This window comes from Cuculus canorus, chromosome 1, assembly GCF_017976375.1.
Source record: "Cuculus canorus isolate bCucCan1 chromosome 1, bCucCan1.pri, whole genome shotgun sequence".
NCBI classification, from domain to species: Eukaryota; Metazoa; Chordata; class Aves; order Cuculiformes; family Cuculidae; genus Cuculus; species Cuculus canorus.
The window spans coordinates 133,217,033-133,241,748 of NC_071401.1; the positions used below are offsets into that span (position 1 = coordinate 133,217,033).

The 24,716-nt window shown below is 42.5% G+C and overlaps 1 protein-coding gene across 2 annotated transcripts in view; it reads left to right on the forward strand.

The window, feature by feature from the left end:
- Positions 1-8,652: 8,652 nt before the first annotated feature.
- The window catches only part of TSPAN9 (tetraspanin 9), a 175,268-nt gene continuing 159,204 nt past the window's right edge, over positions 8,653-24,716 (forward strand). The window contains exons 1-2 of one of the 2 annotated variants that reach the window (XM_054060357.1): positions 8,653-8,772; positions 17,735-17,859. The gene's annotated coding sequence lies outside the window, so the exon portion shown is untranslated. The remainder of the gene's footprint in view (positions 8,773-17,734; positions 17,860-24,716) is intronic. The other variant, XM_054060347.1, reaches the window with a different exon arrangement.

A 24,716-nucleotide genomic window follows, 5' to 3' on the forward strand; every position in this document is an offset into this window, starting at 1 on the left:
GAAGGGATAGGCCCCCAACAACTTTTAATCTGGAATTACACCCATTCTTCGCAAACATCTAGACCTGAGGGATGGATATTAAGCCATGAAATAATAGGACAAGCCTGTATAACTCGAGAAGGATTAAATTTTACTCGATACGTAGGACATACTCTTTGTAAATTAACATTAATTACCAATGCTACCCATAAGAGGTGGTGGCCGAGACCCCCCCTCAGGATTCTGGTCCAGCAGCTGTAGTGGGAATGAGACAATATGCTGGAAAAATATGACTGGGGCCAACCCATTTAAAGAGATTGAAGACCTTAAGAATTTCTGGGATAACCCGGAAAGAAACGATCAGAAATGGAAATCACCAGATGGGTTATTTTGGATTTGTGGGAAAAGAGCCTACAATGAATTACCTAATAGAGGAGAGGGACTTGTCCTATAGGAATAATACAACCTGCATTCTTTTTAATACCTAACCAAAAAGAGAATATCTTAGGAAGACCATTATATGAAACTTTAGATAGAAATAAGTGTGATATTAACATTGGAGGAGTGCAAACCTGGGGAGAAAATGAATGGCCTCCTGAGAGAATCATAACATATTACGACCCGGCTACATGGGCTCAAGATGGAAGTTGGGGATATCGTACCCCAATTTATATGCTTAACCACATAATAAGACTACAGGCAGTAGTGGAGTTAATTACTAATCAAACTGCTCAAGCATTAGAGCTGATAGCAAAACAATTATCACAAACTCGAGCAGGGGTATACCAAAATCGATTAGCCCTAGATTATTTGTTGGCTGAAGAGGGAGGAATTTGTGGGAAATTCAGTAATTCCAAATGTTGTTTAGAAATTGATGATAATGGACGAGCTATTACACAAACAGCTGAAGACATCAAAAGAATAGCTCATGTACCAGTTCAAAAATGGGATTCAATTTCAAAAGATGATTGGTGGGATAAAATATTTGGAGGAAATTGGTGGAAAAGAGTGGGATTTATAATTTTATGCTCCATGGTTGGGTTGTTATTTCTACCATGTATGATTCCATGTTTTATCAAGCTGATCCACTCTGTGATCCAAGGAATGCAGGTTTCTGCAATGCCCCTGGATCCAGAGAAGGCTGCTAGAGGAAAAACCCACTCATTAATGATAATAAAAACCAAACGAAATTCTGAACTTTCAGCAGCAGCCAAAATAGTAAAACTATTTGAATCCAAGACACGAATTAATCATATTACCATTAAAAAAAGGGGGGGACTGTGAAGAATGTAGATGCAATTCGTGCCAGAAAACACAATGTAATGCCTGTTGGTGCACGACCTGCAAATTAGCATTACAGACGATAGGAAAAAAGGCCTGCTGGAATGACTGGGAGCCTGAGTGAAGGACCCCCTAGGGAGGCATGGAACAATAGCAGGAGACTGTGGATTAACTTGATAACGACCTGAAAGATACCTCGTGCAAGAAACCGAGTTCAAAGTACAGAAGTGAAGATAAGGAAAATGAAAAGGAGATCACCACATGGACAATATCGACCTGCAGAATAATATAAAAGGAACTGAGAACTCGGACTTAACTCATTTGTTGTTGGTGGAGGGGAGACTCCCCAGCGCACCCAGCGCTGTTTGCTTCTAATGCTTTCCCATATAAATATAATAAAGCAATCTTTTGCAGAAATTACAATTGATTGAGTATTTATAACTAGAGGACATTGCTCTCAGTTAGTGACCAGATGCAGTGCATAGAGCTCCACCTGAGGACAGATGAGGAGCTGAGCAAGATCTTATGGGTCGGTATTAAAGGGAGGGCAGGGACAGGTGACATTATATAGTAGGGGTCTGCCACTGGCCATGTGACAAGGAGGATGGAGCAGATAAAGCCCTCTATAGACAGATAGGAGCAGCATCACGTTCGCAAGGCTTGGTCCTCATGGGGTACTTCAGCCACTTGGGTATCTGTTGGAGGCACAGCAGGGCATAATAAACCCAGGATGTTCCTGGAATACATTTATGGTAATTTCCTTCTCCAAGTGATAGAGTAACCAATGAGAAGAGGGACTATGCTGGACCTTGTTCTCACCAACAAGGAGGGGCTGGTAGGCAACTGAAGCACAAGGGCAGCCTTGGCTGCAGTGACTATGGAATGGTGGAGTTCAAGATTCTTAGGGTAGCAAGGAGGGTGTATAGCAAGCTCACTACCCTGAACTTCAGGAGAGCAGACTTTGGCCTCAGTGATCTGCTTGGTAGGGTACCTTGGGATAAAGCCCTGGAGGGCAGACGGGCCCAAGAAAGCTGGTTATTATTCAAGGATCACCTCCTCTAAGCTTAGGAACGACACATCCTGTTTTGCGGAATCAAAATGGGATCAAAAAGGAATGAAGTAGAAAGTCTTCCTCAGGATGAATATATTTCTTTTTGAACTTTGTGCAGACGCAGTCTTCTCTGGCTGTTTTCAAACTCCTGAACCATATGCAGACAGCTTTCTGCATTCCAATGCCTATTTATCAGTAAACTTCTGCTAGCTGGCTCCTTTGTTATCAACTTCCAAGGTCTTCAAGGCGAACAACGCCAAGCTCTAATGAACACTCCCAGCCCCCCTTGTCTGCTTTCGCACATCAATTCCACCATGTCTTTTTTAACATGGCAAATTCATTTGCCAACTCTGTAATTTATCTCTCAAATGGGAATAGTATGATATTTTGTTGGAAAATTACCTTTTTAATGCATTCTCATGGGCACTAGACATAGAAGTCAAAATTAATAGTCGTTGTAGCATTCTCCAATTCCAAATAAATAACATAGCAGAGAAAACAAAGCTAACTAAAACTAGCATCAGAAGGGCAATAATGGGGTGACACAACTTATTTAGAATGCCAGTCGCAGTAGGGGAACATTTGAACAACACGTTTCTCCAATGATGGTTTAAATTTTCTTTTACCCTTTTAGGACCCCCTTCCTTTCCAGTCTTGGTGGACTGTTATCAGGGTCTTGTCCCACCTTCCTGGACCTCGTCAAGAATTATAATCAAGTCCTGATGTTTCATTAACTGTTTCATTAATTATTTTACCAATATTAGATTCATTCCAATAGGTACAGGTGATAATTTGTGAAATATTGTATAATTGGATTTATCAGCTGATGGGATATGACTGGTGCTAAATAAGAAAAGTCACACCCAACAATCTTAACAAACTAACAAATAAAGAAATTAGACATTAGAGTGATTCTCACTATCCGTAATTATCTCATCTATTACTATAGAGGTACAAGCAGTTCTCAAACACACAACCCTGGCCCATATATACAAGGACAGTACTCATATTAGCATCTAGATGGATCTCAAAGTGACAGATGTTTTGCTCAGTGTCGAGGTAGATGTCTTGAGCATCAATTGCATTATTTAGCAAATGAATCCTTGTTGTTCTCGTGTAATGCAAGATTCTAAATTTACAGTTTGCCATTTCCCATTCACTATTTGTGTCCATGTTCTATGTTCAAAAGGATAGAGCAACGTTTTATCACGGCTTAATCCTAATGCAATGATGGAGTGGATTACATATATTGTCGAGTTACATACAGTAAACACAAAGGCTATGGCTGTATTAGTGATGGGGTCATAAGTGAAATTTACCAGAGTCTATCAGTACCCTCACCACCTTCTCTTATAATTAAGGCGGCCACTGATTGCATCCATAATTGTGCCTGTATACAACTAAGGGCCAAAGAAACGTTTTCTTGGATCACATTCAGTACATTTCCTATTAATTCATGGTCTTGTTCCTCCACCTTTTCCCACTTTGGTAACATTTCTGATAGTAAATTCTATTTAGGGCTTCCAATCCTGTCTGTAACACTCTGGTTAGGCCCCTTTGTGTTCTGCCTCTGAAGGGCACTTGCTATCACAGCCAGATTGTCCAGCCCTTGAAGGATGTTTTTAGGAAATGAGAGCATGCTGGCTGAATTTCAGAAATATCAGTTTGCATTAGCAGTTCAACACATTTAAGAGACCATTCTGGGTTGAACAGCATTTGCTGTTGGCCTGTATTCCTAATTATATGAACCAATCTCATAAATTCTGCGTTGTAACAGGCTTAGCTATAATATTTTTAAATTTGAATGAGAGCCCAATGGTATCATAGACCCAGAGACAAACCACCTTAATGGTCTGTACTAATGTAAAATTATGCCAACAGTCTAATTCATTGGAAATACAGGTCTTTGTATTCTTATCTGTAGGTGTAGTTGAGATAGTAATTTGGGATGCTTTCTTATGGATAGTCCCATTAACCATTCAGCATCCTACTTTGATTTCTCCTCCTACAGTCCCCTGAAGTTGCTGAATCCCCTGTTCTCCATCCACAGTCCATTCTTGCCTCACATATACTTGATTTTCATGCATAACCACAGTTGATAGATTTAAACTCTTTTGATTCAGAATATTTCCCAAGGCTCCAGTATACCAAATAAAAGTTTGAGATGAAGGCCACTCAGTATTCTTTTGGCTAGAGGTGCCTTTACCTCCCTGGATTATAATTATAAATTCTCAGGGACTTCCCACAAGACTAGTAACAACAACAGTTCTCATGTACAGATTACAGACACTCAGGACAATAGAGTGATCTCAAACTAACCGAATAGCACAATAAAACTTCATGATAGTCCGAACACCAAATCTGATCCATTCCCGCAGCCTGCAGAATTCTGGCCCCCCTGTCTACACAAACCTTTTGCTTTTACACTTTCAAATTATTCTTTTCTGTCATACAGAACACTTAACTCACATTCCAGGAGGGGAAGGGTTAACTCACACACACAGCACCTAACTCGCATAACTCACATACCAGGAAGGGGGGAAAAGGGAAGGGCACTCTTAGCCGCTTCTGGCTTCTGCGCTTTTCCCGTTTTTTCTCCTTTTTTTCCCTTCTTCTATACTAGGTATTTTAAAATTTCATCCTTTGCAGCCTTACATTCCAAAGGTCCGAGGTAAATGTACCCATTTGCCGGCTCAGTGGACGTTTGGAATTAAAAGGCTTCCTAGGTGCATTCCTAGGATCAAGACAAACAGGGCTTCTAAACAATTTGCAAGTCTTTCAACATTTTGAGCTCAGTCCACCTCTGGATCCTGCCTATGGAGGAAGAATGTCCCCTGGTAAGCTATCCCTTTCAATTCCACTGCTACTCTGTTACACGTCAGACAATTCACAGAGTATACTTATGACATAAAACACACAACGTATAGCAGTGATCACTCGCTTCGTTCCTCTCCGGCTACTTCCTTTGCAGGAGAGCAGAACTGTGGATCGGAACTCCACACTCACTTTGCGCTCAATTGCGTGTCTCATGCACCCACACACTCACATACAAATACTCCACAACATATGAGAAGTTTAAAATGAGCTCATAATGATGTTAAAATATAGATGGTACCGATACTGAAGATTTGCAACAGGTGTAGAAGATGATAGCTATCTCATACGCAGCATTCCTGCTTCCCCAGCAAGGAGTACCCAATTCATTATAATATTATACTATAATATTATCTTACCTATAATGCCATATATAATAACATAATCCCTCACCACGCGTCTCCGTCTAACAGTAATCTTGGGATTATACCACAATCCCTCACCACGCGTCTCCATCTAACAGGAATCTTGGGATTATATTTTACCTGGTGCTTTGCTATCACAGCAGGGAGCACCCATACCAGACCACAGCAGCGAATCCGCTATTTTACGCAGGGGCAGGCAGTGCCACCTCCTCACCCGGCGCAAGTAGGGGATTCATATCCCCCCCCACAGGCTTACGGGGTCTTGGAAAAATGACCCTAACCCTTCGTCATTGCATGAGGCGTCCCATCACTGACTTAAAGAATCATCCCCTGTTTTTCCTGCAGGTACATCCAAATTATCATACATAAATCACATACCTGGTCCGCCTGCTGATGGGCTGTCTCTCCTCCTGCAGTGATCGGATAGAGATGGGAGATTTCCGGAGAAATAGCTTACCGGGGTGAGCCTTAGAATGTCCCACTCCCCACCGATCCTGCAGCTGGGAAGAGAGGGTGTCCCATCTGGGGTGCCAAATTGTTTTGCGGAATGAAACTCTATAACCCAAAATGAGTTATAAAGCAGGTATGTTTATTTCCAGCGCTGGGGTGCAAGGGGGTTCTCCTCCTAGCTTGCACACCGTATAGCTTAACAAGCAGCTACTTATAAGTGTAAAGACATGCATAGGTATAAGTGCCTACTACATATTCATACCCTATCCCCGCTTAGTATTATAATTAGTTCGCTCCAGTCTTGCGCCTGTGTAGTGCCTCCTGATGGTGGTTGGCCAGGGTCTTAGGGATGAAGTAGGAAGTCTTCCTCAGGGTGAATATATTTCTTCTTGAACTTTGCGCAGACTCAGTCTCCTCTGGCTGTTTTCAAACTCCTGAACCGAATGCAGCCAGCTTTCTGCATTCCAATGCCTACTTATCAGTAAACTTCTGCTAGCTGGCTGCTTTGTTATCAACTTGCAAGGTCTTCAAGGCAAACAACGACAAGCTCTAACAAACACTCCCAGCCTGCTTTCTCACATCAATCCCAACAAAGAGGAAGCCAAGTGAAAATGCCAGGAGGCCTGCATGGTTGAAGAAGGGATTCCTGGACAAACTTAAACACAAAAAGGAAGCCTACAGAGAGTGGAAGCAAGGACAGGTAGCCTGGGAGGAATACAGAGAAATTGTCTGAGCAACCAGGGTTAGGAAAGCTAAAGCCCTGAGAGAATTAACTCTAGTCAGGGACATCAAAGGCAACATGGAATGCTTGTATAGGTATACTAATGATAAAAGGAAGACTGGGGAAAATCTGAGCCCTATCCAGAAAGAAAAGGGAGACCTCGTTTGCCAGGATATGGAGAAGGCTGAGATACTCAATGACTTCTTTGCCTCAGTCTTCACCAGCAAGGGCTCAAGTTGCACTGCCTAAGTCACAGAAGGCAAAGGCAGGGACTGGGAGATCCAGGAACTGCCCACTGTAGAGGAAGATCAGGTTTGAGACCATCTAGGGAACCTGAAGATGCACAAGTCTGTGGGACCTGATGAGATGCATCTGTGGATCTTGAGGGAACTGCTGGATGAAATTCCTAAGCCACTATTCATCATATTTGAGAAGTGGTGGTTATCCAGTGAAGTTACCACTGACTGGAAAAGGGGAAACATAACCAGCATTTTTGAAAAGGAAGACATGGGGAACTACAGGCCAGTCAGTCTCAACTCTGTGCCAGGCAAGATCATGGAACAGATCCTCCTCATGGAAACTCTGCTGTGGCACATGGAAAATAAGAGGTGATTGGTGACAGCTAACGTGGCCTCACAAAGGGCAAATTGTGCCTGGTGAATCTAGTGTCCTACAACTGGATTACAGCACTAGTGGGTAAGGGAGGAGCAACAGATGTTATCTACCTGGACTTGTGCAAAGCATTTTACACCGTCCAACATGACATTCTTTTCTCTGCATTGGAGAGACATGAATTTGACCACTCAGTAGATAAGGAATTGGTGGGATGGTCACATTCATAGATCCCTGGAATGGTTTGCCTTGGAAAAGACCTTAAAGATCATCTAGTTCCAACCCTCCTGCCATGGGCAGGGACACCTTTCACTAGATCAGGTTGCTCAAAGCCTCATCCAACCTGGTCTTGAGCACACACAGGGATTGGGCATCCACAACTTCTCTGGGCAACCTGTTCCACTGCCTTACCCCTCAAAGAGTTGCAGTTAATGGCTCGATGTCCAAGTGGAGACCAGTGATGACTGGTGATTCTCAGGCTCAGTATTTGGCTTGGTGGTGTTTAATGTCTTTGTTGATGATGTGGACAGTAGGACTGAGCATAAGTTTGCTGACAACACCAAGCTGTGTGGTGCAGTCGACACACTGGAGGGAAGGGATGCCATCCTGAGGGACCTTGACTGGCTCAAGAAGTGGGCCTGGGCAAACCTCATGAAGTCAACAAGGCCAAGTGCAAAGTCTTGCACCTGGGTTGGGGCAATTCCCAGCATCAATACAGGCTGAGGAATGAAGGAATTGAGAGCAACCCTGAGGAGACCCTTCCCCAGCTGTGTTTAGACTGGGAAGGCCCCTCTGCTGGAGGCATTATTTGAAGTTGGCTCCATGTGTTGCTGACACCCAGGAGAAGGCAGGTGGGGACTTTCTGTAGCATCTCAGAGGCTCTCCCTCATGGCTTTCTCTCACAAATCAACCTGTCTCATCACAGTCTACCTGCCGTGCAGACTACAGCCTCCTGCTGCCAGAGTGCTCAGACAAACACTCGAACAGGCTTACTCTGTGCTAAAGCCACTGCAAAACGCTGGCAGCCACCCGTTTAGGGCCAACGAGCCTGTTGGGTCCAACCATACCTGTCCCGTACTAAACCATATATCTGAGCACCTCCTCTACCCACCTTTACAACCCCCCCAGGATGGGACTCCACCACCTCCCTCGGCACCCCCTTGGGTGAAGACGGGGCTCGTTCCCCGGCCCGACCCCATCCCACCGCGCAGCCTTGCGGTTTCATTTCCTGGCACCGGGACGAGAGCGGCCTCCAGGCGGGACAGCCCCGCCCTCCCCCTCCCCGCGCGGCCGGAGCCTCCCCTGGGCAGCGCCCCCGGCTCCTCCCCGCTCTGGAGCGCCGGCCCCGGTTCCTCCTCCTGTTTCCGCTGGCTGGAGCCGAGCCGTGTCTCGCTGTGCGCGCACAGCTGCACTGCTCCGCCGTGCGGTTCCCGGCGCAGGTGGGACCCAGCGGGGCGGGGCGGGAGGTGCCGGTCCAGGGGGCGGGGGTAGGGACCGCCAGCCGGGAGGGTGGGGAGCGGGAGGCTTGGGAGGCAGTCCCTTGGCCGCGTCTTTTTTTTTGCGGGAGCAGGGAAGGTCCGCGTGCTCATCCCTGCGGCGCCAGGCTCCGGGCACGGGTCTCTCCCCGGGGACAGTGCGGCTGCAGCTCGCGGGACTCCCTCTCTGCTCCCGCTGCGCTTCCTGGGGCTGCAGAGGGGCGGGGGGCGAGGCTCGGGCGGTCGAGAAGCCCCGCGAGGAGGCTGCGGGGCGACGGCAGCTCTGCTCGGCAGCCGCCTGCGGAGGTGGTGCCGGCAGTGCCTACTTCCCCCCCTTCTTACGCAAAACGAGTCCGGCTTTGCCTTTTCCTGTTCAAGCTTTTGGAAACTTCTCTTTCCGAAACTCGGATATCCGCCTGTCACCGGGCTCCTGGTGGGAGCTGGGAGCTCTCTTGAGCGCTGCCTCCCTCAAAAAGCCTTTAGCCCTGAACATCTCAGATGGGCAGAGAGAGGGACCTGTGTTGGAGGAAACACTAGACTAGAAGGGTGGATAAAGCTGTATTTTTTTACTTAGTCCCTTTATCACCTCTTTTTTTTTTTTTTTTTTTCCCCCCCCTGTACTTTTGCTCTGCACGGTTTTGTGGTTTGAAGCACAGAGCGAGGAATGAGGCCACTCGATTTTCCTGCCTGACTGCTCTAAACTTATTTTAAGACTTTGGGGTAAATCATCTGGGATTTTTCTGGGAAGAAGTTGGATATTCTCCAGAACAGCCATGAGAGTCAAATCATGTGGCTTGTTTGCGCTGTTACTCCTAGATGAGGCTAAACTTTACCTGTGGATGCCAAAAATTAGTGTAGCAAAGCTCTTGATAAGAGATGCCACAGGTAGTTTTAATGGTTTGTTGATAGATGAGGTTCTTTATAGCCAGCGTGTACAGTGGCAAGGGTAATAGCCACTGAAGAAATGCATTCATATGAGTTATATCAACATAGAATATTGGCCATAGTTAGCACTCAATAGTTTTAAAAATATCAAAATATCCATGTGGTGTGAACGTGGTTGATATTGCCAAGGGGGGAAAAAAAATCAATCCTTAGTTCTATGTCCTTGGCTTCCATTTAGGTTTTTTTTTAAGCTGCCAAGAGTGAAAATCAAAGAAGCTGATGTAGCTTCTGCCTGCAGATCTTTCACTTTCGTATTTTTAGACTTGTGCTGTTCAAATTGCAAATCCTACAGACAAAGCCTTTTTCTATGAGTTGTAGTGCTTATTTGGTTTTGGGCATTACACTTCAAAAAAAACCCAACTAGTTCTCATGAATAAAGCTGCACAAGAAGACTGTGGCATTGGAATATAACTAACGTAGCATCATGTGCAGTATTCACATGAAGGTCTGAAGTTAGAATGATCCTGTTCATCTCTCTTCAGGAGGTGGGTAGAGGGTTAACTGAGAATATCAGTGTTATCTTAATTATTGTGTCTATTTTAGCAGAAAATAGCCACCCAGAGATACATATCCTACAGTCTTTCCTTTTCTAGCTATTTGAAGTTATTTTTTTCCAAAGCATGCCTGTCCCTGAGGGTATTTCCAACACAGCTGTTTCATTTTAGAATTTAACCCCTCTCTCCCCAATATACCCACTAAAGTGCTGCAATAAAAAAGTTAAACATGGGAACAGCACAAAACGAAATGGCAAAACAACACTTGAGGCTGCAGCACTGTTTGAAGGTGTTACTTTCCCCTTTGTGGCACATGTGAAGCTAGCAAGTTGGCACTACAGCAGCTAATACTTTGCCTTGCTATTACTGTGGGAGTGGTTTGGAGGTGGTAGGGCCTTGATCAGAAGAGACTGCTTGTTTTAGAAGCAATATGTTAACTTTCTGACCCATCTCAGTTTTTCACTTTTGTCATGTTTCAGTATTGTGCAATTTGCAAGTGACTGATGCCCCGTTAGTTTTCTACATTGCAAGAATGTCACTACATTTATTGATTTATAAAGAGAGATGAGAATGCTTTGCAGAAGCTGGGCAAGAGCCAGCAGTGTGCTTTGGAAGCGAAGGCGGCTAACAAGTGCAGGGCTGTATTAATAAGACTGCAGCCGGTATACCTAGGGAAGTGATTATCTTCTTGTATTTAGCATTTGTTAGAGTTTAGAATACTGTATCTATTTTTCTGCCTTCAGAGACAAGAAAGGTAGGAATAAACTGGAGCTAGTCCAATGGATGGCCACTAGGACCACCGCGTTCCTTGTTGTGGAATATGTGGCTGTGGTACTGGGACAAGCATGTGGTAACTCAGCTTGCAAGGCAGGTGTCCCACCAGCCAGGGCCCCATCCCTTAGTACTGAATGAGGCAGCCAGTGCCAAGCAAGAGTCTAGATTGCCAGGCAGGTTTGTGGATTGCCAGCAGGTCTAAGATCAAGTTGAGACGTGAATCAGCAGGTCAGCGTTAGGCCCAGCGGTGGTCATTAGGGTCAGACGTAGTCCAGTTATCACTGAACAGGACCACAGTGATGTGGCTAGTCCAGTGAGGAAGTCACACAATGGGTTAAGGTCTGGATCAACAGGGTCCGTGACTGTGCACAGGCACAAATGGCATACCTACAACATGGCTTAGACAAGGACTGAAGACCAAAGGCGTAGCTTAAATGAAGCCCTTGGGGTCATGGGCAGAGAGCGAGGGTGGAGGCACCAGGTGAGGCTGTTCAGGGCCTGGTACAGTATGAGGTTCATATGCGAAGGGAACTGGGTTTGTTCAGCCTGGTGAGGAGAAGGCTTTGGTGGGACCTATAGTAACCTTGCAGTACTTAAGAAGTTATGAAGTTAAGAAGTTATGAAGAAGGCAGAGCTAGACTCTTCACATTTGTGTGTAGTAGTTGGATGAAGAATACAACAAATACAAGTTGAAAGAAGAGGTTCAAGCCAAATATAATGAAAACCTTTTCTATTGTGAGGACAGTCAAGTGTTGGAATACGTTGGCCAGAGGGGTTGTGCAATGTCTGCCCTTACAGATTTTTAAGGGTAAAGTCCTGTTGTGACCTTGTAGCCAACTCTATATAGAGTATAGCAGGACTGGAATTAGGTCTCCTCCTCTGGCCTACTCCAACACAAATTCTCTGGTGTTAAGGTCAAGCAGCCATTTTGTCTGAGAAGGAAAGCGGTGTGTAAAGCTATCACAATACTTGTAAGCACCACAGATGAAGAAATGGAGAAAGGTTTTAGGATGCTGGTGTGTTACTAAGATACTTAGTAGAGGAATTTTGTTATATATTAAAATTTTTCCTCACTATGCTTATGCTGGAAACAGGACAGGGGGGCTAAAGATACTTTCTATTTGAAAATTTGCTTTCCTTTAGTGATTCTTAATGTACAAAGTGCCTTTTTAGTGCATTATCACATAAAGATGCTTTCTGGAATAGGTCAAGCTGTGTTCTTTCAAAATTTATGTAGGAAGTGTGATGATGATAGAGCATAGCGCTGAGCTTGGGAAAATTTAGTGTATGATCAGGAAAGAGTCCTTATGTTCTTTGACTTTGTAGAAAATAGAATAAACATGTTGGGATCAACAGAGAGCTTCCCCATTTGTGGCGTGGGTATTAACAGACCTTAGGGTTGAATCAGTCCTAGTGGAGTCAGCTTAGCAGCACCCAGAGGATGTGAGTGGATCAGAAATAGGTCTTTTGTTCTCTATGTGGCAGTGGAATTGTAAGAAAGTAGGGATGTCCTGATGAACTGCCTTGTCTTCTCTCGGTATAGTGCACGCTAGAATTTAATTTTTGGAAGAAGTGCTCACTGGGAAGATAAAAAGCAATATGGATTTTGCTTGTGTGTAACAAGATGCTGTGTCAGAGACAAAAGAGCTATCACTAGCACTCTGTCCTTCTTCTCCATCTCTCCTGGTCTCCTAAAGCTGACTTCCAGAGACTGTTTCTGCTGCTCCTGATCCAGTCTTTCAGGTGAAACTTGCATTGCTGAATGTCAGAGCTATGTTCCTGGGGAAGAAACATCAGGTCATTGGGTCGCTTCCTCTTGTTCAGTGACATTCTTTCTTTGGTGTGTTTGTAATGTGGCAGGACGTTTTTCCAGTGAAAATTTTTTCCGATGCTTTCTTCATTGCACAGGTGTTTATGGGAAAGTCATGAGTCTCTGTGATTGCCTATCGCTGCATTTAGGCAACGCTGTGCTTCAGCTGTCTTTCATCCCCTACCTCTGCTTTTTTTTTTTTTTTTTACCTACCTTCTTGGCCTGCTTTTGAAAGCACTTCCTTCTCAGGCTCTGTTTCTTCTGATATTCCAAGCACTTCCATTCATTGCTGTAAAAAATAAACCTTGAGGAGTAGACTTTGTAGAATAAGGCATAATCCTTGGGCAGATAGGAAATTCGGGATCCCCAGTAGGTGATGAACTATGTTTTGATGGCAGTGAGATGTGTTAGGCTGTTAAACTGCCTGTTGAGGAAAGGTGAAAAAATACTATTGTTGAAAAGTTTTTAAAATAAGAGTGTAAAACAGATAAGCATGTTCTGGGGGTAGCTTCAGGGAGATGAGGCAGACTAAATCGTAAACATGTGCTCTGATAAGCCTTTAAGTGGACAAAGGTATTAATTAAGCTTAATATTTCTTTGCAGTGATGTGAATATGATGTTGTGATGTTATGATAACACTAATGTAATAACATCAGATTAAAAGATTTGAAGTTTGCATTAAGCTTTGTTTCAAAAGGCGTAACGGGAAATTCTTCTTATATAAGTGCTTTTGAAAGTACTTTCTCCTTTTGCTGCCAGAGTTGTTCTGTCTAATGCAAACTCTGTCATGCTATTCTAACGCCAGATATTTCTGAAGGTGGAAGTGACTAATAGCTAGGGTGTTTATTTCCATGGTCACTGTTACAAATACAAAAAAGGAAACAAACTGCACTAACTGATGAAAAAAACATTAAATTAAATTGGTGCAAGTATAATTGCCGTTTTTGTCATTGTAAACTGTGATGCTTACTTTGGAATAAACTTTTATTTAACTGTGTTCATGCACTATACCATTTTATGCACTATACCATTTTAAAGCATGAAATTCACTTTACTTATTTATGCTAATGGTTTTGTTTTCACTGATTATTCTTTTTTTTTTCCTATTACTGTGTCAAGTTAAAGATGGAAAAAAAGCAAATTTAAGTAGTTTTGTTGTATTAGTTCAAAAGGGGATGTGAAGGAGTGGAAACTGCTAGTAATGTCAACCAAGCATTTGGCTAGGGGACTATCAACAAATGTGCAGCTCGACATAGGTTCCAAAAATTTTGTAACAGAAGTGAGAGCCTTGAAGATGAGGAGGGTCACAGGCATCCTTCTGTGACAGACAATTAATTGAGGGCCATTATTGGAGTAGACCCATGCCAAACAATTTGAGAGGTTGCAGAAGAACTAAACATTGACCATTCAACAGTTGCTCGACATTTACACTAAATTGGAAAATCAAAACAATGTGACAAATTTGTGCTGCATGAGCTGAATGAAAATAAAAAGCATCACCATTGCAGAGTCTGCTTTATGATTATTTTGTGCAACAAAAATGATCCACTGCTTGATTGTATTGTTACATGTGATGAAAAATGGATTCTATATGACAACCAACAGCATACTGCACAGTGGCTGGACCAAGGTGAAATGTGAAAACACTTCCCCAAACCAAAGCTGCATCAAAAGAAGGTTGTGATCAGTGTTAGGTGGTCAGCAAGTGGAATCATCCTCTGCAACTTCTTGAATTATCTGGTGAAACCATCACAGCAGAGGATTATTGCCAGGACATGCACCAAGAGCTGCAACGTTTATGTCCAGCGTTGATAAATTGAAAAGCACCAATTCTTCTCCATGACAATGTCTGGCCACCTGTCTCTCCAAATGACTCTGCAGAAGCTGCACAAACTGGGCTACAAAGCTCCACCTCACCCAGCTTTCTTACCAGACCTCTCTCCCACAGATTACCACTCTTTCAAGCATCTCAACAACTTCCTGCAAGAGAAGGTTTTCCACAACTAAGCAGCAGCTCAAAATGTCTTTGAAGAACATCAGTTCCAGGAATTCAGAATTCTTAGCTACTAGAATAACTAGAACTTTTTTTTTTTTTTTTTGTTGGCAAGAATACGTAGCTTCTAACGGTTCTTATTTTGATTAATAAATTTTACTCTAACCTGAGATATACTGCTTTAAAATTGATAATTAAAAATGGCAATTATTTTGCACCAACCTAATATTTCTGAGACCAAGTCACTGCCTGTTTTTAGAGTCGGCTGAACTGTGTGAACTGAGCTTTAGTTTCTACACTGATAATGTCAAAGTAGAGCTGCCTTTGCTGTGGATAGTCTTCACTCGTATGCAGTTGCTTGGACTGGTCTGTATATACTCATAATAAGGATATGACTGAGTATTTCAACCTCATGCAGGCATAAGACCACAAGAACTGTATCATCCTTACAAGGAATGTCTTGGGAGGGGGTATGGCTAGACCGGAGGAGGAACTCAGTGGGGAGTAAGTGAAAATGTCCAAGTCTTGCGAAGGGAGTAGACTAAGGGAGGGGAAGTCTGTGGCCTTCCCTTGGGTGTGGGGGGGGGGTCTGAAATGGAAGAATAAAGTGGTAAACTGAACAGAGCTGAAATGTCACACACAACATTTGAAGGAGACTTAATGCAAAACCTTGTGACTCTGTCCTAGGGAAGGGGGATTAACTCAAATCCTGGAGAGCAGGGAGCTGTGCAAGCACTCATGTGGTATCCTTCAAGTTCACGCCTAATTAAAGTAATTTAACCTGAAGGATTGAGGGAGGCAGGCCTTGAAGTTGAAGGAATCTTGGATTTAGGACACTAGTGGGAAGGACTTGTATGAAAGAAAAGCTGAGCAGTACTTTAGTACTTTCTGATTTGTAATTTTATTTGTATTCAGGAGTTACACTGTTCTCTATAACCTCTTGGTGATTGTTTCCAAATGAGTATGGTTATAGAGGGGCAAAGCCTGAGGGACAGCATTGTGTACTGTAGTGTTGCTAACCCAAGTTCCTAGTCTTTTGCAATTTGGTAGTGAACGTTGTCTTCTCAAGTGCCTTATGGTGGTGTGTTGATGAACACTTTTTATGGTGATTGTAGCCATTCTCAAAACTCATGTTGAGCACAGGTAAGAAAACTTTCGCTTATTTCTGAAGGTTAAATAATTCAAGAATGCTTTTGAAAGCATGCTTTCTTTTCTCTGTTTGTTGCTGGTTTTGACCCCTAACTCTGCTTATAGTTCAGTGTAAGATGGTTGTGCCAAGGATGTTCTGCCCAGAAGCTAACTTTATTTTGAACATTATTTTTGATTTCTCAAATATGTACTTATAAAAAAATCAGCTATGTCTTGCATTTTATGTTAAAACTGTAACCCTATGTGAATTAAGGCTGTTCCTTTGCCTTGTTTGAAGAAAGTGCTGCTGCAGTTATGAAGGATCAAACCCAATGTTTTAAGAATGTTTAGCATACTATTTCAACTCGAGGACAGTGTGCAGAGTATTGTTTATGTGTATTTATATACATGTGGATAAAATACCATTGGGGGAATGGGATAATGGCTCTGGCAATGAAAGAGACGTGTACTAACGAGCAGACGGAAGTATATATTCTTGTAAAATAAAAACCTAAACGGCTGGCTTGAAAGCCTGTAAAGGAGACCTTCCAAATATAAATAAAGTGATTGTCATACAGCAGAGCATTTTGATCTCTCCACTGCTGCTGTGCTGTCTCACAAAGTTTTGCCAAGTGAGAGTTGCCCTGAGTGTTAAAAAGGCTCCTGCTGATCTTTTTGCCAGCAACGGACAAAGTGTCAGGACAGGCAAAACTTTTGCTTTTCATAGCACCTGGGACACTATTGATAGCTGCAGAGGCAGCTATGAGGGGCATGCAAATTATGCAGACACCTATTGCTGAATTATTAGGTGCTGTAAAAGATGAAAAGCAAGGGTGAAGAACTGCAACTCAAGAAATTTTAAATTTCCACGTTATTTGACTCAGAACTACTTGGGATGGAAGGGTGGCTTGTATCCTACACTGTGAAGCTTCTCCTGTTCCAGGTGGCTAGCAAGGAGGACTCAGGACAGTATTTCAGGTGAATATGGTTGTAGATCAGAGTAAGAAAGCGGTGGTAGAAGTGATTGCTGGGACCAGTGATCTAAATTCGTCTGCATGGCTTTGTTTTCCAGTTTTCATGTTGTCCCACCCTTTTCTGGTGTGATGGTCACCATAAAAATATCTTCAAAGATTTACTCAAGAACTCTTCCATTTTCATTCTTTTTTTCTTTAAATTTCTAAAGACATCTTTTTTAAAGCAGTCATTTCTCCCTGAAAAAATAACCTTCTTTAGGTTCTTTCTCTTTTTTTCTCTTAGACTTTCCTTTTCTTACTCCACCAGTTTCCAACTTTCCAGAGACCCCCAAGCAATTTCTATTTATATTCTCTCTTTTATGAGAGCAAAAAGTCCTGCTTGTGTCTCATCATATCTTGGTTTTCCCAGCCACGTAGTCTCTAACTCATCCTTCTCATTCTATTCTCCATCAATTCCTCTTTGAAGAGCCAAGGAAGTTCATTCTTTTGGTGAGAGAACCACACATTCTGTTTTACTTTCTGTAGTCCATTTCTTCCTTGCTGTTTTTATATTAAACCACAACAGGGGAAACAAAACTAGATAGGACATTTAGATATGCAGCTGTTTTTTTTTTTTTTTTTTTTTAACTGCTTTTTAAAGAACTTTAAAGTGAAATGTTACTTTGGGTAGAATCTGCATGTTTCATCTTGCTTCAGCAAATACAGTTTAATTCCTCTGATTTTTAATATTGAAAGTCACTTATCAAAATCTTCTTAAGACACGTCTTTTTTTGGAGCTGCTAAGATGTCTCTCTCCATTACTCTTAAGGTGCACTGAGAAGCTGTTCTTCGCTCCATGTTCTGAAGTCAGTAGAAGATAGCTATCAGGCTGTTTCTGCTTGGATCACTAGACAGCCCTGTTACTGTTTCAAAGATCTGAAACTGTTTAGAGAGGTAGGTTTTAATTTTATTAATAAAATACAGTCATCCCATACTTCAGGTACAAAATATCCCCACAGCAAACTCTAAACTGTTAGTGACAGTCAAAGTAGGTATTTGCCTGCTGCTGATGGCATTAGTCCAAGGCATCCATTTACAAAAGCGAACAGATTTGCTTGCCCTTGGGACAGGATTTGAGGAACTGAAAGTCAAGTATGCTTTGTGTGAGGACAAACTGTGGTGATATACCTAATGGTTATCAGGAGATAAGTGCCTACCAATCACTGAGCTTTATAGAAGAGAAAAGATACACATTTTTTTCTAGGTTTTGCTAGCCCTCGTGGCATAGGGCTTCTGATTTGGAAGGCAGCCTGGTCTCCTGCTGTGAACAGTGGGTTGAACAGATTGTCTGGCTGTTGGGTGCAGTTCCCCACTCATGCAATTTTATGAAAGATTCACAGGATGTTGGTTCATTCCAACATAATTTGTTGCAACAACCTTGTATCTGCCGGTGCCTTGTAGTAAATCTTGGAGGGCATGAACTGAGCTCCTCAGTTGCATCTGCCTGTGCATTTTTATCTCACCAGTTCTGGTGTAATTCTTGTTTCTTCAAGTTTGCTATCATTTTTATTGGTCAATGGCACGACCTCTTTCCTTTAGCAGTTTGTTTGTAAGCATTTGGTTTTCCTTTCCTAATTTTACTGTATACACCTGGTTTACGTCAAGCCAAGCAGCATAGCTGTAGTGTGGTGAGGACCACTACCAGCCACTGGGATTACGTGACTTGAAGGACTCCTCTCAGAGCATTTTTGCCTTTGCTACAGACCATGCTGTATTCATAATGGGTTTAGTCAGTGGTGAATTAAGTTAATATTTAAATGTAATTGACAGCATACTGTGTGTGCTAGTTAAACTAACTAGCCAACTTTTATGTAGTGGAACTGTAGGAAACTTCTTTTATTTAATTCTTGAAAGTTTTTATTTTAATATTTTTATTTTTTGCTAAGTCACATTGGACTTCACATGATTAGTTCAGTTGCAGAAATAAAGTTGTCTCTTGTGTCTCTAGGGAGCCTGTTTGGTTGGCTGGTTGCCTGCATGTGCTTGATGTAGAACTTGACATCATCAAGGAGCCTAGCATCCATATAGTATTAGTTTACTTTATGAAAGAGTTATAGAACTGATGTGTATGATATGCTGAGGTGTCCATGTGCTCCAGCAGGCACAGTAAATAGACTGTGTGAACTGTGAAATCAACAAGACCTTCTCTTAGCAATGAAGGCAATGATTAATTTGAGATAACTTAGTTCTTAAAACTAATATGAAAAGATGGAAAGTGATTAGCCTCATGTTTACTGTTCTGCAGTGGGCATAGTTAGTTTTGAAAACACCACTCTTGAAATAGGGTTTTCTTATCCACCTTAAAAATTGCCTTATATTGGGAATCTGAAAACATTTAGAAATTCTTTTCTCACAGATATGCTCCAGTACTTTTTGTGACTTCTAGACTCTGGACAGAATCTTACATGATACAGTGAGGCAGTCTGAATGAAAGCATTCCTCTAAAAAAACTCACCAACAACAGTGGAATAATGGAAACAGTTCTGTTGACGACGTTTGGTGAATAATCATGTTATTTTTTAATAATCAGCCCATACTTTTTGTATGCAGCTGCTATAAATTTTATGGTGTTTTAAACGTTGGAGATGGTACTGTTCCATGTCTCTCTTCCATATGGTTGGAGGAAGTACTGGTCTTACTTTTGTGAGTGTGCTATTTCTGTAGCACCCTTCTAACACTGGGATGGTGCTGTTACAGCCCCGAAAGAACCAGTATTAACTGGAGAAAGTGGAGTGGTTTATGTTGCCTGGATTTGTGTGATTTTCACTCCAGCAGTGATTTGTTGTACTAGAAGCAACGATGAGACTGGTCAGAAAGTGAGACTAGTGCAGGAGAGTTCTTCAAGAAAGGTCTTGATGAATTCCTCTTCCTGCTGCTGTAAACAGGTCATCAGTTGTCCTGGTGATGTTAGGGGATCTCAACACAAAGCGGGGGCAGCACTTGATTTTTCTGGCTAGTATTTCCGATTTAATTGACACACAAGTTTTACTTTTCCCCTTAATTTCTATTTTTCCCTTTAGTTTCTGCGAGTCTGTTTCAAATATTTTCTATGTATGTTTCTAAGTGAAAAAATTAGTGATAGGTTGTAGTAATAGGAGTTGTCTTTACAGTTGCTATTGGACTTGAACAGCAGTTGGAGTTTTCTGTTGCAAGAAAGGAATTAAGAGATAGAGGGTATTAGGCAATGATGTAGGTAACATCTGTGTTTGTAGTAGATGAGACAAAGTGTTAGAGTATGTAAGATAAAGAACCTATGAATTTCATGCTGTAGAATTTAAGGTTTATAAAAAGCTTTGGTTTATGCTTAAAACTTCTCTCCTTAAGGCTGCTGTGTGTTTACATCTTGCAATGATTTTTTGGATTACATTTTGCATGCATGCCATGCTGTGAGTTACACTGAATGGTGCTCTTGATTCCTGTATCCTGGGGAAGCTGGGCTCTGCTCCTGGGTGATGAGAGAAGATAGCTGGGGAAGCTTGAAATGGCTGGTTTTTTTCCATTTTTCTTTCTGTTCATACCTGTGCCACTTGAAATGATTGCTGTATTGTGAGCTCTTTCATCTTATTTCCACCTCTTTAAAATCTGATACTGCAGAAATTAATGTAACATTATCTATAATGTTTAAACTGCCTTATGTAATGAAAGTGAGAATTCCCACAGCAGCCTTAACTCTGCCCCTTAAAGAGAAAACACATTGAGGGTCTTAAGTTACACTATTATGTAGCACTGGACACTAGGATATACTGTTTGGCAAGTATTTACATTTCAAATCTGGTCCAAATTCACAGCAGTATTGCAATATCATATGCTAATTATGCTAAATGATCATATTACACTGGTGAGTGGGCATTGGCTAGATTCCCAGCATGCTGATCTGTGAATTACGTCATCAAGGAGTACAAAAAATCCACATATCTCAGAGAGAGAAGATAAATAGGTTACTTCAGGCATTTTTCTTGCATGCTTGATAATACGCAATTTTCTCCACTTTCCCTTATGTTACTGAAATCAGTTTCACAGCAGATTGAAAAATTAGGATCCCATCTCTAATGGAAGTCTAGAAATTACCTCACATTCTTCACCTTGCTGACCAGTGTTAGCTATGTGATTTCAGATACTCTTTACTGTAATTCAGGGGTTTTCTTTTCAAAGGTGTCGATTTCTGCTAAGAAGGTAGGACTTTGTCATGCTGAGCAGAATGGGAAACATGCTTTTTACTTTCTGTGAAACTTACTTACACATATTAAAAGGCTTGCCAGACTTGAATTTCTAGTATCTGTACAATAAAATTGTTTTTAAAATAAAATGATTGAATGCCTTGCTAGCATGTGGTGTTGAAGTGAAATACTACTCGTCACTCAAAATTAAATGCAGTGTATTGCAAAAGCTATCGTAGGAAACTGCTCAGCAGAAAAGTCAGACCTAGATGAAATCAGTGGAGACAGTCTTCAGTTACATCTTAAAACTGCCACTTATTGTGATTTTTCTTAAATGTCTCCAAAGCATTGTAAGCTCTAATTATTCTCACTGTTGTGTAATGGAATCAAAAAGGGCATGTGAAATGCTTTGGGATGGTATGTTTTTGGCAGGCAGCCATTTTAAATAAGACAGGTGTTTTAACATATAGGATGTGTTATCATAGAATCACAGGATGATTTGGGCTAGAAGGGACATTAAAGGTCATCCTATTCCAACCCCGCTGCCACGGGCAAGGACACCTCCCACTGGACCAGGCTGCTCAAGGCCTCATCCAGCCTGGCCTTGAACACCTCCAGGGATGGGGCATCCCGCCCTGGGAGGGATGAATAAAGAATTGAATGGGATTTTAATATTGTATGGGGGCAAGTTGCCACTATTTGGTGGACTGTGGGAACTTCTAGGATGACCCTGGGATACCTCACCGGGTCAGGTCTGTTTTTCATTTCTCTAGTTTGTTTTGGACTGTGAGCAAGGTTGTTGCTCCGAGATTCTTTGTACTGTGCCCAGCAGAGTGAGGTGCAAGAGGGGAGGACCTGAGATATGCTGTACAACTATGTTATAGGCTGTAAAGTTTAATCTAAAATGAGATCAGGCAAGCAAGGTGAGAAAGAGAATTATCAGAAGAGATTTAGATGATTTGTTTGGCTGTCTTACGGTTAGAGGAATAACGTGATGACCTAATTTTGTCAAAGGCACGTATTTATAAAATGGGTTCCATGGTTGGGCCAATACCCTGTTTATGTCTGATTTGAGTGGCTTCTTAGCATTGGTTTCTGCTCTTTGTCCTACAAAGAGCTTGTCCAAATAAATGGACAATATTAGATCAGGTCTTTGGGCAAATTGTTAGAAGTCCAGCTCAAGTAGCACGTAGAAAAGAAAGCTCCTCTGGGCAGTGGCCTTGGGGTTCGCCTTTGGCCAGGTCAGGGTAATTTAATCTACAGGGGGTCTCTGTTTTAGACTGGATTCTGAGGCCTTGAGGTAGAATTGTAAATGATCCTGTCAACTAAGTTCCTCAGTGATATGATATAGTTAGGCTTTAATGTGCCATAAACTTAAATCTCCATGTATGAGAGCACCCCACTAGCAAAAGATTAATTGGTTATGGAGAAAGGAAAATTATTTGTCCCAGAGATATTGTTAAGAGTTAGCTAGCTCTTCTCAAGTTGCTTGGCCTGGAATGTTTGCCTCCATCCTTAATTAACTTAAGAGGTTCTCTTTGGTGCTACTGCTGTCACTAGGAAAATATGTTTTCTTATTACTTCTGCTCCCCTGGAATGTCAGATTTGTGATCCTCTCCCACAAGCAGAATTTTATTTTAAGTTTTTAATATGGAGAAAAATTTTCACTTGAGTGTTTAGTGACCAAATCTCCTTATAATGATGAAGTGAGGCTGACTCTTGCTCATTTGTATGTGACGGAAGGCATGGAGGAATGTGTTCACTGGTAGAGCACCATTTTCTGCTTTTCCTTTGCTTATTGTCCCTATTGCTTGTCACCACACTGCCTCAGAGCTGTGGTCCCTGTCTGCCTTCCATAGAGCAATGTGGCTGCCTCTGAAAGTGCCTGGGGTCTGCTTCTGTCTGGTCTGAGCTGGTCTGTGGTACGTATTTTGTTGCATGCAGCATATTGTCTGCATCTGTGGGTCCTGAGGGAAGTGGTAGATGAAGTTGTTAAGCCACTATCCCTCATATTTGAGAAGTTGTGGCAGTCTGGTGAAGTTCCCATTGGCTGGAAAAAGGGAAATATAACTCCCATTTTTAAAAGGGGAGTAAGGAAGATCCCTGGAACTATAAGTCTGTCAGTCTCACCTCTGTGCCAGGCAAGATAGTGTAGCAGATCCTCCTGGAAACTCTGCTGAGGCACATGAAAAATAAGGATGTGACTGGTGACAGCCAACATGGCTTCACTAAAGGCAAGTTGTGCCTGACAAATTTGGTGACCTTCTGTGGTGGGGCTACAACACTGGTGGATGAGTGAAGAGCAACTGATGTCACCTATCTGAACCTGTGCAAAGCATTTGATACTGTCTCACATGACATTCTTGTCTCTACATTGGAGAGACATGGTTTTGATGGGTGGGCCCAGTAGATAAGGAATTGGCTGTATGGTTGCACTTGGAGTTGTGGTCAATGGCTCAATGTACAGGTGGAGACCAGTGATGGGTCCTTATTGGGACCAGTGCTGTTTAACATCTTTGTCAGAGACATGGACAGCGGGACTGAGTGTACCCTCAGCAAGTTTGCCAATGATACCAAGCTGTGTGGTGCAGTCAACACTCTGGCGGGAGGGGATGACATCCAGAGGGACCTTGACAGGCTTGAGAGGTGAGCCTGTGTGAACCTTATGAAGTTGAACAAGACCAAGTGCAATCCCAAGCACAAATACAATCCAGACAGAGAATTGATTGAGAGTAGCACTAGAGAGAAGAACTTGGTGAGTGAGAAGCTCGACATGAGCCCGCAATGTGCACTTGCAGTCCGGAAAGCCAGCCGTATCCTGAGCTGCACCGAAAGAAGTGTGACTACCAGCTTAAGGGAGATGATTCTCCCTCTATACTCTGCTCTCATGCGACTTGACCTGAAGTACTCTGTTCAGTTTTGGAGTCCTCAACACAGGAAAGACATGGATCTGTTAGAATGAGTCCAGAGTAAGCCACAAAAATGATCAGAGTCCTGGAGCACCTCCTATGTGAGTATAGGCTGAGAGAGTTGGGGTTGTTCAGCCTGAAGAAGAGAAGGCTCCAGGGAGACCTTGTAGCAGCCTTCCAGTACTTAAGTTGGCCTGAAGGAAAGATGAGGAGGGGCTCTTTATCAGAGACTGCTGGGACAGGATGAGGGGTAATGGTTTTGACCTGAAAGAGGGAGATTTAGATTAGATATTAGGAAGAATTTTTTTACTCCGTGTGGTGAGGCACTAGAACAGGTTGTCCAGAGAAGTCACAGATGCCCCATCCCTGGAGGCTTTTGAGACCAGGCTGGACAGGCTTTGAGTATCCTGATCCAGTGGGAGGTGTGCCTGCCCACTGCAGGGGGTTGGAACTGGATGATCTTTAAAGTCCCTTCCAACCCAAACCATTCTATGATTTTGTGATCTCTGTGATGAAATGGAGAGGCCTCATTTTTAGTAGTGAGATGTATATATATATGATGTGTGTGTATATATATATATATATATACCTGTTGGATAGCTTGGAACAAATTCAGTTTTTGAAAGCAGTCGTTTTCAGTCTTTCTGTTATCAGACCTTAAGCATTTTCTAATGGAGGCTATAGT